The sequence below is a fragment of the Neofelis nebulosa genome, chromosome 8, assembly GCF_028018385.1.
Source record: "Neofelis nebulosa isolate mNeoNeb1 chromosome 8, mNeoNeb1.pri, whole genome shotgun sequence".
Lineage (NCBI taxonomy): Eukaryota > Metazoa > Chordata > Mammalia > Carnivora > Felidae > Neofelis > Neofelis nebulosa.
Window position 1 is genome coordinate 21735450 of NC_080789.1, and position 17183 is coordinate 21752632.

Consider the following 17183-nt stretch of genomic DNA (forward strand, 5'->3'; position numbering starts at 1 on the left):
GAGAACCCTAATTTATGAAGGGAGCATTTTCCAAAAGTTTGTTTAAAAGTTGCTTATTGGGAGCTTATTGATATCTTCAAGATGTCACTGTTAGGAGCTGGGTAAAGGATGAAGCTTGAGCCACCAGGGATAGTCATGGTCATAGGAAACTATATCTATATATATCTATATATATATATATATTATATATATAGTTATAGTTATTATAGTTATTATAGTTATATATAATATGTATATATATTTGGAGAGAGAGAGGAGGAGAGAGAAGGAGGGAGGAAAATAGGGAGGGAAGCAGAGAGAGAGAGAGAGAGAGAGAGAGAGAGAGAGCGAGCTTGATTGAGATTGAGAGTGGTTCTATGGAATTGCCTCATGTGATTGTAAAGGCTTGGTAAGTCCAAAATCTATAGGGTAGGCCTTCAGGCTTGAGACCAAGGAGAAGTTGAGTCCATAGACAGTCTGTTGGCAGAATTCCTTCTTGCTCCAGGGAGGCTAGTCTTTGTTTTGTTAAGGCCTTCAAATGATTCTGTGAGACCCACACATAAGGAGGGTAATCAGCTTCCAAAGTCCACTGATTTAAAATGTTATTCTTGAGAGGGAGTTAAGATGGCAGAGTAGTAGGGGGCCCCTGGGCCTGCCTCATCCCTGGAACACAGCTAGATTAACATCAAATCATTTTGAACACTTCAGAAATTGATCTGAGGATTAAGAGAACAATCTGCATGATTAGAAGGAAAGAATGTGGCAGGTACGAGGTGTAGAGAAGTGAACTGGGGGAAAGAAGAGCCATGGTGCCATGGAGGGGAAGGGAGCCCTTTTTGCAGATGAAGGAGAGAAAGTGGGGGAGGGAGAGCAGTGCATTGGGTTTGTGCAAGAAAAACATTTCCCGAAAACCATTGACTGGGGAATCAAGAGAAACTATCACCAGGTTTTCACAAGCAGTGGAGCTCAAATTCATGTTTTAGCATTTACCAGAGTCAAAATGGGTGGGTGTGGTGGTACTCCTGTGGTTAAGGAGGGCAGAGGCCTGGAAGCAGACATCCTGGTGTATAGATCCCCTGGGTCACACTGGGAGAGAATGTTCCCCTCCCTGGAGTACATTTGGAAGAGGGTATACTGCCTTTGCAAGGACAAAAGACCCAGCAGGCTCCATCAAGTGGCTGTTCATCAGAAGGGACAGAAGTGCATACAGAGGGCAAATGACCTGGTTGCTGCTTTTTGCTGTGCTTCACCATGAACTCCAAGCACCTGTGCCACTGTGTGCTGCTTTTCTGGGACAAAATGGCACCAGACAGGGCTTGGTGAATCTCTCCTCCAGTGGACGGGAGTGGGTCGCCCTGTACTGGGTCCTTGGAATTTTGAATCCCAGCCATGTGTAGGAGATAGAACAAGGGAGAACTGTGCTACCAGGTGTGCCGAGGGCCTGGGCACAGAGAGGGTGAGGGCAGGGATCTGACAGAAGCCTGGGACAGAAGAGGGGAAATTGTTCACTTTTCTGCGAGAGGTTCCTGAATAGTGAAGGGTACCAGCTCTCCTCCCTCTTTACTCCTGGGACAAGAGAGCAGGGTGACTCCATTTTTGCCTTGGACCACCAGCATGATTGGACTTCAGTGAGCAACACAGCACCCCCAGTGGAGGCTGGAGCCACTTATACCAAACCCTGCCCGCATATGTCCTACAGAGGCATCTTTACTAGGGCAGGTGTGACTGAGCCAGCACAGTGTACCTCTTCTGCAGATGACCAACATGGTTCCTCAGCATTCACCAGGTCTACTGATCACAGAGTACTGCAAAGTGTCAGCTTCAGTTCTGGTGGAAATAGGACCAGGCTTTTCTTCCTTTCCTGTCTTGTCTTGTCTTTTCCTTTTTTTCTTTTTCTTTTTCTTTTTCTTTTTCTTTTTCTTTTTCTTCTTTTCTTTTTTTCTTTTCTTTCCTTTTCTTCCTCTCTTTCTTTCTTTCTTTCTTTCTTTCTTTCTTTCTTTCTTTCTTTCTTTCTTTCTTTCTTTCTTTCTTTCTTTCTTATCAGGCTTATTTTAAACAAATCAAAGCACACCTAGTTAGAGGTGTAAACACTTCCCACTGTAAGCAAGGAGGAACTCTGCAGAGGACTGACCTGTGGGAAAGAGCAGCCAAAACACAACAGCAGAGTGCACATAGAATATACCAGAAACACTTCCTAAAGCACCAGGCCCTGGACTGTGTATGGCTCCTTCTTAATATAGCATTATTCTCAGCAGAAAATATAACAAGGTTTCATAACACAGAAAAGACAGAAACCTAGACAAAATGACAAGACAGAGTAATTCTCCCCAAAAGAAAGAGCAAGAAGAAATCACAGGGGTTTACTCAAAACAGATATAAGCAATATATCTGGACACGAATTTAAAATAACAGTCATAAGAATACTAGCTGGGCTTGATGAAAGCATAGACGACATAAAAACAGATACCCTTGCTGCAGAGATAAAAGACTAAAAACTAGTCAGGCCGAAATAAAAAGCAAAAAAAAAAACTATAACCGAGATGCAAAACTGACTAGATGTAATCACAATGAGGTTGGAAGAAGCAGAGAAACAGATAGGTGATATAGAAGATAAAATTATTGAAAATAAAAAAGCTGAAAACAAGAAGGAAAGAAAACTATTAGATCATGAATATAGACTCAGGGAACTCAGCAACTCCATAAAGTGAAATAGTATCCATATCATAGGAGTCCCAGGAGAAGAGCGGGGAAAAAAGGACAGAAGGTTTATTTGAACAAATTATAGTTGAGAACTTCCCTAATCCAGGGAAGGAAACAGGCATTCAAGTCCAAGAGGCACAGATAACTCCCCTCAAAGTGAACAAAAACAGATCAATATCAAGACATATCATAGTGGAACTTGCAAAATACAAGGGTAAAGAGAATTCTGAAAGCAGTTTGGGACAAAGGTTCTTAATGTACAAGGGTAGACACATAAAGTTAGTAGCTGACCTGTCCACTGAAACTTCTGGCAGGTCAGAATGAAATGACCTGATATTCAACATGCTAAATGGGAAAAATATGAGGCAAGAATACTTTATCCAGCAAGGCTGTCATTCAAAATAGAAGGAGAGATAAAGAGTTTCCAAGACAAACAAAAACTAAAGGAGTTCATGAACACTAAACCAGCTCTGCAAGAAATATTAAAGGTGACCCTTTGAGTGGGAGAGACCAAAAGCAACAAAGACTAAAAAGGAACAGAGATAATCTACAGGAACAGCGACTTAACAGGTAATACAGTGGCACTACATTCATATCTATCGATAATTACTCTGAATGTTAATGAACTAAATGTTTGGATCAAAAGATGTAGGCTATCAGAATGGATAAAAAAAAAAACAAGATCCATTGATGTGCTGTTTCAGAGACTCATTTTAGATCAAAGACACTTCCAGATTGAAAGAGAGAGGATGGAGAAACATTTATCATGCTAATGGACATCAAAAGAAAGCTGGAATAGCCATACTTGTATCAGATAATCTAGATTTTAAACCAAAGACTGTAGTAAGAGATGAAGAAGGGCACTATATCATAATATAGTGGACTGTCCAACCAGAAGATCTCGGAATTGTAAATATTTATAACCCCACATTGGAAGAAGCCGATTATATAAATCAATTAATAACAAACTCATTGATAATATACAAAAATAGTAGGGAACTTAAACATCCCACTTACAACAGTGGACGGATCACCTAAGGAGAGGATCAACAAGGAAACAATGGCTTTGAATGACACACTAGGCCAGATGCCCCTAACAGATATATTCAGAGCATTTCATCCTAAAGCAGCAGAATACACTTTCTTTTTGAGTTCAAATGGAAGATTCTCCAGATCACATACTGGGTCACAAATCAGGCTCCAACCAATACAAAAAGACTAGGACTAAGGCTAATATGGCATCATGCGTATTTTCAGACCACAACACTTTGATCTTGAAATGATCCATGAGAAAAAATTTGGAATGACCACAGGTACATGGATGTCTAAGAACATCCTACTGAAGAACAAATGGGTTAACCATGAAATTAAAGAAGAAATAAAATGCATGAAAGGAAATGGCAATAAAAATACGACAGTCTAAAACCTTTGGGATGCAGGAAAGGCTTTCATAAGAGGGAAGCATATAGCCATATAGGGCTTCCTTAAGAAGCAAGAAAAGTTTCAAATATACAACCTAATCTTACACCTAAAGGAGCTGGAAACAGAACAGCATATAATGTGTAAAACCAATAAAAAAAGGAAAACAAAGATTAGAGCAGAAATAAGTGATATGGAAATACAAAACAAACAAACAAACAAACAGTAGAACCCATCAATAAAACTAGGAACTGGTGCTTCAAAAGAATTAACAAAATTGACAAACCCCTAGCAGACTTATCAAAAAGAAAGAAGAAAGGACCCAAATAAATAAAATCACAAATGAAAGAGGAGAGATCACAACCAACACTGTGGAAATACAAACAATTATAAGAACATATTATGGGCAATCTATATGCCAACAAACTGGGCAGTCTGAAAGAAGTGGATAAATTCCTAGAAACATATAAATTACCAACACTGAAACAGGAAGAAATACAACATTTGAACAGACCTATAACCAACAAAGAAATTGAACAGGTAAGCAAAAATCTCCCAACAAACAAGAGTCCAGGGCTGGATGGCTTCTGGGGAATTCTTCTAAACATTTAAAGAAGAGTTAATACCCCTTCTTCTGAAACTGTTCCAAAAAATAGAAATGGAAAGAAGACTTCCAAACTCGTTCTATGAGGCCAGCATTACCTTGATGCCAAAACCAGACAAAGACCCCACTAAAAAGGAGAATTACAGACCATTGTCCCTGATGAACATGGATGCAAAAATTCTTAATAAGATACTAGCAAATTGAATCCAATAGGACATTAAAGGAATTATTCACTACAATCAAGTGGGATTTATTCCTGGGCTACAGAGTGGGATTTATTCCTGGGCTACAGATTTGATCTGCAAATCAATCAGTGCAATACACCATATTAATAAAAGAAAGAATGAAAACCATATGATTTTCTCAATAGATACATAAAAAGCATTTGATAAAATACAGCATCCATTCTTGGTAAAAAACCCTCAACAAAGTGTAAAACCAATAAAAAAAGGAAAAAAAACCAAAAAAAAAAATTAAAAAAGATGGAACAAACCTCAGCATCATAAAGGCCATATATGAAAGACCCACACTTAATATCCTCAGTGGGGGAAATCTAAGCTTTTCCCATAAAGTCAGGACACAACAGGGATGTCCACTCTCACCACTGTTGTTCAGTATAGTACTGAAGTCCTAGACTCAGCGAAAAGACAACAAAAAGAAACAAAAGGCATATGAATCAGTACAGAAGAAGTCAAACTTTCACTCCTCACAGATGACATGATACTATATATAGAAAACCCGAAGGACCCCACCAAAGAATTGTTAGAAGTGTTACATGAATTTGGCAAAGTCACGGGATATAAAATCAACATACAGAAATCTGTTGTATTTCTATATACCAATAATGAAGCAGCAGAAAGAGACTGGAATTGATCCTATTTACAGTTGCACCAAAAACCGTAAGATACCTAGGAATAAACCTAACCCAAGAGGTAAAGGATCTGTACTTTGAAAAATATAGAATACTTCTGAAAAGAAATTGAAGAAGACACAAAGAAATGGAAAAACATTCCATGCTCATGGATTGAAAGATCAAATATTGTTAAAATATCCATACTACCCAAAGCAGTCTACACATTCAGCACAATACATATCAAAATAACACCAGCATTTTTCACTGAGCTAGAACAAACACTTCTAAAATTTTTTGGAACCAGAAAAGACCCCAAATAGCTAAAGTAATGTTGAAAAAGAAAAGAAAAGTGGGAAGTGTCACAATTCTGGACTTCAAGCTATATTACAAAGCTATAATCATCAAGACAGTATGGCACAAAAAACACACATACAGATCAAAGGAACAGAGTAGAGAACCCAGAAACGGTCAACTCATCTTCCACAAAGCAGGAAAGAATATCCAATGGAAAAAAAAGTCTCTTCAACAAAGGGCGTTGGGACACCTACATGCAAAAGAATGAAGCTGGGTCACTTTCTTATACTGTATACAAAAAATAAACTCAAAATAGATGAAGGACCTAAATGTGAGATCTGAAACCAATAAAAATCCTATGAGACAGGGCAGAAAGTAATTTCTCTAACATTGTCTATAGCATCATTTGTCTACATATGTTTCCTAAAGCAAGGAAAACAAAAGCAAAAATGAATTATTGGGACTACATCAAAATAAAAAAGCTTCTGCACAGCAAAGAAACAATCAACAAAACTAAAAGACAACATACTGAGTAGGATATTTGCAAATGATAAAGTCTTACTAGCTCAAATATTTAAAGAACTTATACAACTCAACACCAAACCCCCCCCCAGTAATCAAATTAAAAATAGGTATAAGATGGGTGTCAGGGTGGCTCAGTTGGTTGAGCATCTGACTCTTGATTTTGGCTCAGGTCATGATTTCAGGGTCATTGGATCAAGCCCCATTTTGGGCTCTGTGGTGACCATGGAGCCTGCTTGCGATTCTTTTTCACTCTCTTCTCCTCTTTCCAGCTCATGCTCTCTCTTTCTCTCTCTCTAAAAAAGAAAAAAAAAAGCAAAGAATAGACATCTCTCCAAAGAAGACATACAAATAGCCAACAGAGGCAAAAAAAGATACAGCACATCACTCATTATCAGGGAAATGCAATTCAAAATCACAATGAGATACCACCTCACATCTGTCAGAACGGCTAAAATTAACAACTCAGGAAACAACAGATGTTGGCAAGAATGTGGAGAAAGGGGAACCCTTTTGCACTGTTGGTGGGAATGCAAACTGGTACAGCCACTCTAGAGAACAGTATGGAGGTTCCTCAAAAAATTAAAAGTAGAACTACCCTACAACCCAGCAATTGTACTATGAGGTGTTTATCCGGAGGATACAAAACTGCCGATTCAAAGGGGCACATGTACCCCAATGTTTATAGCAGCATTATCAACAATAGCCAAATCATGGAAAGAGCCCAAATGTCCATCAACTGATGAATGGATAAAGAAAATGTGGTGTGGACACACACACACACACACACACACACACACACACACACACACACACACAATGGAATATTGCTCAGCCACCAAAAGGAATGAAATCTTGCCATTTGCAACAACATGGATGGAACTAGAGTGTATTATGCTAAGTGAAATAAGTCAGAGAAAGACAAATACCATATGATTTCACTCATATGTGGAATTTAAGAAACAAAACAGGTGAACATATGAGAAGGGAAGGAAAAATAAGGTAAATCTAGAGAGGGGGGCAAGTCATAAGAGACTATTGACTGTAGAAAACAAACAGGGTTGCTGGAGGAAGGTGGGGGATGGGCATTAAGGAGGACACTTGTGATGAGCACTGGGTGTTATATGTAAGTGATCACTAAATTCTTCTCCTGAAACCAGTTCTACACTATATGTTAAATAATTTAAATTTAAATAAAAACTTGGAAAAAAATAAAATGAATAAAATGTTAATTTCAACAAAAAAGTACCTTAAAGATCCAGAATATTGTTTGACCAAATATCTGGGCACTGTGGCTTAGCTATGTTGATACGTAAAATTAACCTCTATTCCTTCTTTTTGTTTTACTTTCTGGGAAGTCTCATTAATTTATCTTCTACTTTATTTTACAGATCTCTTCAGTTTTTCACTTTAGCTTGCATCTTTCATGTTTGGGACGTTTCTCAAATCTCCTGTGATCCTTGGTTGTCCGTTTGTATTTGAACATGGGCCTCTTTAAAGTGGGTCATAACTCTGTATTCGTGGTTAAAGCTTATAACTATAGGGACATTGAAGGATCCTTCAGTGTCAGCATTTGTTAGCTTTTTTTCTTGTGCTGGGTAGATATTTGATTGTTCTCTGTCCATAAGCATTCTGGGTGCTAAATTGAGGAAGAAATCTTTACATTCAGGGTGTAAAATTTTACTTAATTACTTTGCTTTTAGTATTTTTTTTCCTACTCTCAGCTGTAGCAGCTACCCTTCATCCAGAGAACTTCTCTTTAACTCTCTCAAGAAAATAAACCATAGTCTTCTGCTGGGATGGTGAAGGGATAGTTGTTTGGGTGTATGGAGTGGAGTATCAAGAGTTCATTTTCCTTAATTGACTTTCAACCATTCCTTGGAGTTTTAACCTTCAGACTCACTTCCAGAGGTACCTGGTACCACCTATTTCTAAACCTTTTGGAACTTCTGCTGTGCAAATTAGGTTTGCTTTCTTGGCTTTCCTTACTTCCAGCCATGAATTCAGGTTTTCAAGGTAGTTCGTGTTTATCCACTTTCCAGTTTGCAAAGTCTTGTTGCTGTTGTTTTCTTTTCCATGTTGTTTCTTCTTGTTGGGTATATCTTAAAAACCCTTTTGTGGTAATTTTAGGAGATTTTAAGAGCATGTATAAGTTAATGCATGCATTTGGTGTGTCAGCTTTTTATTTCTTAGAACTTATGGAAATTTTCAAACACATGCAGAAGTAGAGTGAATAGTAATATGAGTCCTCATGAATCCTTTTCTCAGCTTCAAAAATGATAAATTGTCAGCATATGGCCAATCTTTTATGTATATTCCCCCATATCCTCTAGATTATTTTATAACAGTCATAGACCTGACATCATGTTATCTATAAATCTTCTGCATATCACTCTGAAAGATATTTTTCTTCAAAAAGCAAAATTATAATGCCATTATTAAGACCCAAGTAAACCTAATAATTCCTTGATATCAAATAACCACTGAGTGTTCAAATTTCCACAATTTTATCACTAAATTTTTTTACATTTGGCTTATTCAGATTTGTATTAAAATAAGGTCTAATGGTGAAGATCTTTTTTTTTATATAAATGAAGATGTTTTTTTAAGTTTATTTATTTATTTTGAAAGAGAGAGCCTGAGCATCAGCTGGGGAGGGGCCGAGAGAGAGGGAGAGAGAGAGAATATCAAGCAGGCTCCCCTGAGCCTGACAGCTCAGAGCCTGATGAGGGACTCGATCTCACGAATTGTGAGATCATGACCTGAGCTGAAGTCAGAAGCTTAATGGAATGAGCCAGCCAGGCAACGCTAAATATGTGAAGATTTTAATAGACATTTCACCCAAGAAGATCCACAAATGGCTTTTCAGCAACAGGAAAAGATGTTCAACCTTTAGAGAAATGCAAATTAAAACCACAGTGAGATACCACTGCACATTTGTTACACAACACACACACACACACACACCACCCCTTCAATTAAATGGCTGTAATTGAAAAGACAAACAATAACAAATGTTGGCAAAGATATGGAGAACCTGGAACCTGCATTGCTGGTAAGAATATAAAATGATACAACCAATTTGGAAATAAGCTTTTTCACAGTTTCTTAAAAGGTTAACCATAACCTTTAACCATAACCACTGTGGTAGTTCTATTAGGTATTTACAGAAGTGAAATGAAAACATATGTGATTGACTGTTAATACTAGCATTAGTCATAATAGTCCATCCCTAGAAACAATACAAATGTCTGTCAACTGGTGAATGGACAAAATAATGAAGTATATCTCTACAATGAGATTCTTTTCAACAATCAAAAGCAACAAACTACTGAGATATGCTACAACACGAATAAACTTCAAAAACATTATGTTCGGTGAAAAGAGCCAGATGCAAAAGACTACATATTGTTTGATTTTATATAAGTGTAATATGCATAAAAGGCAAATTTATAGAAGCAGAAAGCAGACTGAATGGTTTCCGATGGTGGGCACAGTCTTTTTTAATCTATAGGTTTTCCACTTTCCCTTTTGCCTTTAATTTTTTGGTGAACACTTACCTTTTTATCCTTGGCTTTTTCTTGACTCACCTAATACTAACATCCTGTATACTGTTTCCCCTCCAAAGTTGCTAAATGAAACTTTCCTATCCTTGGTCAGAATGTTTTCTCTTAGGGCTTGCCTTTTCAGCTTTTTAATTTGGTTGTTGAAAGTATTAAATCAGAAAATGTGAATAATTTAGCATGATTTCAGGCATGTAGTTTGCATTTAAATAAGTGGTATTTGTATTGAGATTTGGAATCAATAGGATATACACACACACAGTATAGGAGTGCTGACGATACTGATTCCATCTTTGGCCCTCCATTTTGTTCATGTCTAAATGATGACCTCTCTTGGCTACTTATTCTGGGCTACTTGAAGTTAATATACATGCCTTAGAAATGCCCTCCAGGGCTTGTTTTGGCCTCCCATGCATGAACCTGTTAGAGATTACAGTCTTTCCCCTTCCTGATACACAGGTGGTGCCACAAGATTTACTTAAAGGTTAGCTGTCAATTGGATGCCTGTGAACCTTTTGATCTTACTACAGTGCTTTTCTGTGTCTCCTGTCACTCTATAAAATCTGTGGACTAAGGTTTGGATTTTGTGGAGAATAACTGTGTAACTTCTGTGGATCATCATTCACTTGATCCCTGCCCTGTCAGTTATCGTCAGTAAAACTCTGTGTATATTGTTTGGAGTTGCCTGCTTTGTTTTCCACTCTTAGAGTGCTTTCTCAGTTTGGGGTATACTTTACTGTTTTTCCTCCACTTTCTAACACACAGAGAAGGAGAAAGAGAGGCAGTCACAGAGGGAGGGACACAGAAGTTTTTTAAGGAATTGGCTCATGCAGTTGTAGAGCCTGGCAAGTCTGAAATCTATAGGACAGCCAGGCAGGCTGGAAATTCAGGTAAGAGTTGATGTTGCAGTCTTGAGTCTGAAATCTACAGGGAAGGCCAGGCAGGCTGGAAACTCAGGCAGGTTTTCTGTGTTACAATCCACGGGCTGAATTCCTTCCTCTGGAAACCTCAGTCTTTACACTGAAGTCCTTCAACTGATTGGATGAGGCCCACCCACATTATGGGAGGTAAAGTGCTTTACTGATTTAAATGTTAATAACATTAAAAAAAATACCTTACTAGCAACATCTAGACTGGTACTTGACCAAGCACCTGGGTACCATAGCCTAGTTAAGTTTACACATAAAACTAACCATCACAGTACCTATTATTATCTCTCCACTTTGATTTTCTTTACTCAACGCTGAATTAATGGACCAGGTTTTTAGTAGTACTTGGGGAGAAGAACTCAAAGAAAGAACTTCAGCAGAAATCTGGCTCAGATGAGCTAGGGCAGTGGTTTTCAATTATGGCAGTTCTTAGCTCAGAATGCAAATTAGAATCATCTGGGGTGGTTTGAAAATGAAGAGTGGCCCCCATCACACATCAGTTGAGACCCAGGTGATTTAATTGGTTTGGGCTGAGAACCTCTGAGCTAGACACAGCTTAGTCCCTTGCTACCCAAGTGTCACCTGGGATTTTGTTAAAGTGCAGTTTCAGTCCCATGCGGATTAAGAGTCTGGAAGAGTTAAAGGTTTGCCACAATTCCATTCCAATGTTTAGGGTCCAGTTTTAGTGTTTGGCAATATTGTAAAAAGACTGAATTTGGTTCATTGTAAATTCAGGTAATTATTGATTTTATCAGTAGGTTTTCCTCTTTTAACATGCCATGACAGTATGAAAAAGTGAGCACAAGCTTATATTGCCTTGAATTGTTTCTGAAAGGAAAAATGATTTGGTAAGTACTTGGCTTTTAATGTGGAATTTCTCAGCAACCAGAGTCATTATGTGGATTTGGGGAAAATGAATGTTTAAAATGTTCTTAGACCATTCTTAGTTGACAGACGATTGCATTTAGAATTTACAGTGTTAGAAAAATGACAGTTTGTGATTTGGAATCTTTACACAAAAAGGTCTGTCTTGAAATAAGAAATACCAAAAGTCAGTGAGAGAGATACAGGAGGGACTCATTTTGCTCATTTTTTAAACCTAACTTTAACTTAGAGATTAGTGGTCCTGGAAAGGTAGTGCTCTGGGTCATCATGGACAAGAATCAGGCTGTGCGTCACCAAATCCCATACTTTGACATTTACTTGCTTGGGGATTTTGGAGAAATACCTTTCCAATGGTAAGTTTGCTTATTTTAAAGTAGGGTCACATACCCACAAACCATCTCACATGGTTTTTCATAAGAGTGAAAATAGCCCATTTAAATGTGTAGTACAAAGGAAGTATTTAGCAATGCTTCTTTCTTTCTTTCTTTCTTTCTTTCTTTCTTTCTTTCTTTCTTTTTAATTTTTTTTTTTAACGTTTATTTATTTTTGAGAGAGAGACAGAGCATGAATGGGGGGAGGGTCAGAGAGAGAGGGAGACACAGAATCGGAAGCAGGCTCCAGGGTCCGAGCTGTCAGCACAGAGCCCAACATGGGGCTCGAACTCGTGAACCACAAGATCATGACCTGAGCCGAAGTCGGACACTTAACCGACTGAGCCACCCAGGCGCCCCAGCAATGCTTCTTTAGAGTGAGTAAGAAGATACGGCCAGTGAGAATGTCCACTTGCATTGATTGAAACCAGCATTGAGTTCTTAGCATAGCAATTCTTGCACATAATTATAAAATAATGTTTTAATAAGTGAATAAATTTTGCTTTACTAATCAATCTCTAGTGTTTTTGGCTAAAGGGATCCACTTCTCCGGGGCTGAAACTTTAGAGCTAAGAAACCAGATCTTGTATTCCTGGTGAAATCACTGAGATATTTTATCAAAAGAAGTGCAATTCAAAACAACTTGTTTTTGTTTATTACATACCTACCCTTCTGATCTGAACTTGAAGCCTGTCCAGTAATACATTAGAGTGAGGAAATTCCTACCTCCCTTGCCTTAGAAGCCCAAGTTATTTTAGTGAGGCCCATAAACTCCCCTGCAAAAAATGGTCAAGGGACTCTGATGCAGTGAATTGTACTTGTATTTGTGAAAAAGTCTTTAATAAATATAGTCTATAGTTGTAGTTGGCAGATCATTTTTCTTTTTGCCTGCATATTTCTGTGTAATGGCAGGAAGACACTTAAAAGCGTACTTCTGCTGGTGGTTGTTTTATAAAGGAATATTTAGGGTCAATGCCCCTTCTTATTCCCATTTGTCACTTCCTGTCTGGCTACAGCCAGTTTTAGGAAAGGAACTATACATTTTGAGGAAGAACATTTTTTCACTTGAGTTATTACCTAGGGCAAGACATACTTTGTCTTTTTAAAAATCTAACTAAAAGACACCGTTTGCACTTTCCCTTATGAAACTGTGTTAAATCATTTTGGTTTCAAGGAATGGAGCCTTACTCCCTCTATCTAAAGGGGGGAAAAGGATTTATTGCAAAGAGTCATGTGGACTGGAATTGGAAGTTTTGTGGATCTCTTAAAAACTCCAGGAATTCATTCCTTTCCCAGTGTCTCCCTTTTGGGTCATATAGCACATAGTAAATGGACTACGATTAATATTTGTAGAATGAATGAATAGCTTTTTCTCTTATTACCTCTGCTTCTCTCCCCATGTTTGCTTCATTATCCTTTTGTTATTAACTAGTCTGCATCTATTTTTAGGATTAATTCCATAGGGAGAAAATATGACTGATTCAGCAAGTTATCATGGATCCTCTACTTGTACCCAGGGGGTCATACTGAGTCAAGTGTCTACCTTGGGCTAATCATTGACCACCAACCTATATCTCTTTTTCTAGTCATGAGGCTTGTGTTAACCTGGACTAAGATATTGGAAATTGTAGGCACTGGGACTAATACGTCCACTATAGAAGTTTAACTCCAGTTTAAATTAATAGGGAAACTGGCTGGGAAAGAAGAAGAAAAGAGAATTAATATCAAGGGGCTGTTAATTATAGGACACATTGTAACCTTTTTTTATGTATCATTTAACCTCTTGATAGTACTGTATTGTAGGTTTAATATTATAATTTTAAATATAAGAAAAGTGCATCTTAAAGATGTTAAACAGTCTTTCACAAAGTCACTTTGTAAGTATGTGGTGGAGTCTGGGATGTAAACCTAAGTCTCTTTGCCTCCAAATAATCTCCTGTTGTTAAAGCACCTTGCTTCAGAAGAGCTTTATCCAATGGCAATGGAAATATAATGCAGGCCACATACGTAGTTTAAAGTTTTCAAGTGACCGTACTAAAAGAAGTAAAAAGAGACAGATGAAATCAATTTTAATAATATATTTTATTACGAGTGAGGTATTATACATTCTTTATCTCATAGCAATTATTCAATATGTGAATTCAATTCACTATACCTACAACACCTCTTGATTTAGATTAACCACATCTGGCTAGTGGTTGCCATATTGGACAGCGCAGCAGTTGAGTATGAATGTCTATCTAACCATTTGTTACAGTTGTGATCTGCATTGAACCTTTCAGGCTATCAGTTACTGATCCATTAAATGAAGGATATTAATATCTCATATACCTGAACTGTAGAGTAGTGCATTAGATAATTTATGTAGGACTAAGATTAAATATTCAAAATGGCTTCCTGGGAATTTACTCTGGGAGCGTCCATAATTGAGTTCCAGCTAATGATAATTGCTGCTAGCTGCTTTAGAGTGATTTTGTCAGGTAATCTATAAATCATGCTTTGAGTTTCTTGAAAGTCAGGTCTTTAACATTTTTGACAGCTTTCTAAAGAAAGAAAAAGGTTTGGTTCCTGAGTGCTTTTCTGTGTGTATGCTTTAATGTGTGCCCCACAGTGATCTGCAAATTATTGACTATATCTATATCTATATCTGTATCTATATCTATATCTATATCTATATCTATATCTATATCTATATACTACCAACTAATTAGATAATCTAATTGTGGATATATAGTAGATATGTCACATTGTCATTTTTGTCATTTTCTATTAATAATGATCACAAATGAGGAAAAGTTAGTAAGCAGACATATCATCCTAGGTGTATTATTTGCTATCTTTTGATGGACGTTTGCCAAGGAACTTTGTTGACGGTATGTGTATTATATACCATTATAATGTGGTGTGTATGTAAGTACACACACATATACATGCAAATGGATACATATATGTAAGTATATATAGAGAATGAAAAAGATAAAAAATAAGATATATATGTGTATATTTATATGTATAATGAGAAAGTCAAAGATATTAATTAATAACACAGTAGAAAATGTTATTTGTATTGTCTTTGCACCCTTGTTTAGAAGTGTTTATGAAACACTCAGCAGTGTTCTAGGCACTCTATGGTTTCTTGGATAAACAGTTGTGATAAAACACTCTGGTAAAAACAATTCAAATAGTCCCTTTCCTCATGGAGCTTACCGTTTTGTGAAAGAGATAGACATTAAATACAATTATTGGAACACAGATGTGAGAAGTGTTATGAAATAAGAGTACATTGTGCAGTGAAGACTTTCATGCGGAAATAATATTTAAACTGAGAACTAAAGGATGAAATGGAATTAGCCAAGCAAATGGGAAGAGAAGAAGGGAAGAGACATTTCAGAAACAAGTAACTGAATGTGAAAATACAAGATCTTGGAACTTTTAAAGAACTTAGAAAAAAAGATCAATGAGATATAAATAGTATATTTTTCACTTTAAAAGTTGGAGAACCAAAGCTGTGTGATGTTAAGTCATTTGTCTAAGATCATATATTAAACAGTTCACTAGGTAATATGGAATCTTAGGTTGTCCTTGCCTTTGCTTTTTTTTCCTTTTTAATTAATGTACAATAAAATTTATTGTTTTTGGTGTACAGCTTTATGAGTTTGGACAAATGCGTGATCATGTAACCATTACCACAGTCAAAATATGAAATAGTTCCATCACCCCCCAAATGCCCTTATTCAGCTCTTTTCTTTTTTCCTCCCCAGCCCTGACCCCTGACAATCACTGATCTTTTCTCTGTTCCTGTATTTTTGCTTTTACCATAATGTCATATAAATGGGATTTTATAATATGTAGTGTTTTGTGTCTGGCATCTTTGACATTACATAAGGCTTTTGTAATTGTTGTATGTATCAATAGTTTATTTTTATTTGTGAATGGTGTTCCTTTCTATGGGTGTACACGATTTGTTTATCCATGTACCATTTTAAGAAAATTTGCCTTTTTTTCCCTTCCCTTTTTGGTGCTTATAAATCTATAAATATTCAGGTACAGGCTTGTGTGAAAATAAATATTTATTTCTCTTGTGTAAATACCTAAGAGTGGAATTGCTGGATCATATGATAAGTGTAACTTTATGGTATGTTTATTAGAAACTTCCAGACTGTTTTTCAATGTGGCTGTACAGTTTGCTTTCCCTACAGGGATGTTTGAGTGTTTCAGTTGCTCTATATCCTTGCTAGCTCTTAGAGGTTGTTAGGTTTTTTTTCCCATCCTCATAGGTATGTAATGGCATCTCATTTTGGATTTATTTTCACTTGCAGTGACTAATGATTTAGAGTATATTTTCATGTGCTTATTTACTATATGTGTGTTTTATTTGATGAACTTATCTCTTTAAATCTTTGTCCATTTTTAAAAAATGATTATTTTGGTTTCTTAATAAGTTTTGGGAGTTCTTTGTATATTCTGGATATAAATTTTTATTTAATATATGATTTGCAGATATGTTTTTCTAGTCTGTGGCTTATTTTGTATTGTTTTAGTAGTGTCTTGGCAAAGCCAAAAGTTTTTATTTTGATGAAGTCCAATTTATCAGAAAAATTTTATGGATTATGCTTTTGGTACAACAATTTGTTCTATTGTTTTTTCTGAAAACTGTATATAATAGTTTTATGTTTTATATTCAGGTCCATGATACATTTTGAGGTTTTTGTTTTTGTTTTTGTTTTTGCTTAGAGATACCCATCTGTTCTAGTACTTCTTATGAAGAACACTGTCATTTCTCCATTGAACTGCCTTTGCATTGACAATATTTATGTGGGTCTATTTCTGGACTTTATAAGTTGAAAACTCCATGAGACAATACTATAATTTTTACTCTTAATTGTCAAACATGTTTTAAAGAACTCAAGATGGAGAAATAGTCTATTTACCAGAAATTTACCATTTTCTTTTGTTCTGTCTTTATTTCTGATGTTTCACATTTTCTTCTGGTATTATCTCCTCTGTCTGAAGAACTTCTTTTTAGAATTTCTTTTAGAGACATCTCTCCTTTTTCTTTTTTTG

General features: G+C 36.6%; 1 protein-coding gene and 1 pseudogene across 14 annotated transcripts in view; one reads left to right on the forward strand and one right to left on the reverse strand.

Moving 5' to 3' along the window:
* The window catches only part of LOC131483698 (proteasome subunit beta type-5-like), a 45926-nt pseudogene extending 44556 nt beyond the window's left edge, over positions 1-1370 (reverse strand).
* The window catches only part of ANKS1B (ankyrin repeat and sterile alpha motif domain containing 1B), a 1084349-nt gene that overhangs the window by 91067 nt on the left and 976099 nt on the right, over positions 1-17183 (forward strand). The gene's annotated exons all lie outside the window — the stretch shown is intronic.